Raw genomic sequence first — 2,592 nt, forward strand, 5'->3', positions numbered from 1 at the left:
CCTTCCCCGTCATCTGAGCCACAGTGGGCCTGAGCTCATCATGGCTCTGTATCAGCAATAGGTGTTTTAAGAATACATTTATTCTTGATTCTTGGCTATTTTTTCTTTTTTTTATTCTTAACAATTTTCTGTTTTTTTTTATCTTCTTTTTCGTGTCCTTTTATTATGAAACACCAACCCTTTCCTATAGGTTAGCAGGCTTTTACAAAATGTGTGAAGGTATATTTCCCTTAAGGGTAATAATAACAGAGTAGTAGTTGTTTCATTTATTACAGAATTCTTTAATATTACTATTCATTAATAGTTATGTAATTTTTTTACATATATTTACAATCACATTTACAATTATTATAACGATTGGATATTTCTGTGCTTTAACATTGAAATACTAACTAGTTACATTTGTAGTAAAGGCAGGAATGCAAAATCCAAGTAACACACACACACACACACACACACACACACACACACACACACACACATATATATATATATATATATATATATATATATATATATATATATATATATATATATATATGTGTGTGTGTGTGTGTGTGTAGAAGCTATTTCTGTACTACATTACATTGCATATTAAGTTTCATTTTCTTTCTTTCCTGTCCCCTATCACTCTGGTTCTTTAGACTTTTATTTATCCTTATTGCACTGTTCAGATGTCGTATTCTAAAAACACTGATATTTTGGCAAAAAAAGGCCAGCACATCTTCAGGCATGTTCACTCCAGTCTGCATTAGTTCATGTATAAGTGTCTTTAAACAGTCTTTTCCTTCCAAGAGAGCTTTCCCATGTATTGCATTGAACACTTCTCTTAAAACACTCAACTGTTTAAGGAATTCTTCGGAAGGAACATGTAATTCACCTCTGCTGACTAATGCAGTCCATGATTTTTCTGTGGTACTTTTCGTTACCTTGCTGCCTAAATATGGGTATTTGGCACAAAATTTCTTCACAATATAGCCTCCTATATAGCGCAGTGCTTCCTCTTCTATTACAGTGCTAGCTGTTTCCTCAATATCAGCACCGTCTTTTTCTATATTTGTATTTGTTCCATATACATCCTCTTTCTCAGTTTCAACTTCAAGATATCTGAATAGGATACTTGTTAAGCAGATCTCTAATGAAAGTTTTCTGTCATCTGACTGCTGGAGATTACCATCATTTCCAGTCACATTTGTTAGCATATCATGATCATTCAACTTTGTGTTAGTATTAGTTTTATCACTAATGATAGCCATATCTTTGCCTAACAACAAACTTCTAAGTCTATATTTGAAGTCCAGCGGGTTTGGATGATCATATGGGCCATTCATTTTAGTCTGATACACCCAAACAAATGTTCTAAACAATCCTGATTCAATCTCTGAGTTAAGAGGTAATCTATCTCGAAGGAGTCTTTCAACATAGTGAACAGACCGATGGCCGACTTTGACGAAAGTATGACACCTTTCTGAAATTTATAAAGGCACCTTGTGTCTTTTGAGATTTAACTTTCATTGTATGCATGCAATCAATAACTTTATACAGGATTTCTTTTTGTTGTTCCATGCATGTTCCAAAACCATTGCGCATTTTTGTGCCCCCATATTTATGATTGGAGTTCATTACATCGAACCAGTCATTGACAAGCAATATAAAATCAGATGTTGGCTTCCAGTTTGACTTCAGTAATCCCTTCTCCCCGAGATATCTTAGAGCACTTGCACATGATTTTGACAACAACTGCACTGCATACTTGACTCGTTGCCTTTGTTGCCCACTGACTCTTAAATGCATCTCACTGACCTTATATGCTAAACCATAGTCTGAAGTACTGGCACTGAGCATTTCACGGATGCTTACATCTGAAACATAGTCTCCATTCTTTAGATAAAACCCTGAATCAATTAGATTATTCATATAAGTTTTATAAGGTGAGGAACGTCTGCAAAGACATATATCTGTCTATCAGCAGCTGGATTCTTGAAGGATATTTTATCTTGAAGAGGATCAATCCCAAGATCCTTCCACATGCGGAGGTTATTTGATCCCATATCGTGCACAATGGCAACAACTGTAATCCCTATTGCCTCAACTTTCTTTATCACAGATAACAGGATTTTTACTACATCAGACTGATCAAAATCATAATAAACTGGCTGCCTCAACGCCCAATAATGCCACTTAACATAACAACTGTAACTTTGTCATGCGGTTTGTAAAGAGTGTCCTTTCCTTTGTCAAAACACCATTCCTTACTGACACTCATCTCGTCTATACTTAAGACAGCAAGCTTTTCAAGAGTATGAAATGTGTCAGCCTTTGCACTTAATAATGTCATTACTGAAGTTAAAATCCCAGGCTCACAGTCAAAATTTTGTGCTCTCTTTTTCAGTGTGCTTGGACAAGGCAAGGGAAATCCTTTTTTTACTCTCAAGTACTTGTAACACTTTGGACTTAAACTTCGTAACGTTAAAGCAGCCGCAATGTCCTCACTACTCCATTCACTGACTCTTTTTCTGAGTTATAATGGCTTTGATTTGAGTTCTGCTAAAGTAAGGGCTCAGGATTTTTCAGTTCTGGCTATGACTACAT

The sequence above is a fragment of the Macrobrachium rosenbergii genome, chromosome 23 (genome assembly GCF_040412425.1).
Source record: "Macrobrachium rosenbergii isolate ZJJX-2024 chromosome 23, ASM4041242v1, whole genome shotgun sequence".
Lineage (NCBI taxonomy): Eukaryota > Metazoa > Arthropoda > Malacostraca > Decapoda > Palaemonidae > Macrobrachium > Macrobrachium rosenbergii.